Here is a 338-nt window from a genome sequence, read left to right as displayed (position 1 = left end):
CTGGAGAACTCTGTCGTCTCCTGGCTGACTTGGACAGACGGACCCAAGCAGCAGAATTGAGTTTGTGTGTGTGTGTGTGTGTGTGTGTGTTTGTTCAGATGAGCGTGGACGTTCCTCAGAGGAGACATTTCTGTCTCACTTAGAGATGAACGGTGACAGCTGATTGTATTTGGATACTTGAGAACAATCTGTCTCTCTCTCTGCCTCTGAAGGTCCCAAGATACATTTTGTGGTGATTGTTATCAAGCACTTGTGGCTCTGTGACAACTTGGCTCATCTCTCTCTCTCTCTCTCTCTCTCTCTCTCTCTCTCTCTCCATCTTCAGGGATCTCAGCGAG

This window comes from Genypterus blacodes, unplaced genomic scaffold (genome assembly GCF_046128005.1).
Source record: "Genypterus blacodes isolate CSIRO-AG114 ecotype Tasmania unplaced genomic scaffold, CSIRO-AGI_Gbla_v1 ptg000399l_1, whole genome shotgun sequence".
In the NCBI taxonomy this organism is placed as follows: Eukaryota; Metazoa; Chordata; class Actinopteri; order Ophidiiformes; family Ophidiidae; genus Genypterus; species Genypterus blacodes.
The sequence above is the reverse complement of the archived record's forward strand: the minus strand, read 5'-3'. Positions refer to the sequence as shown.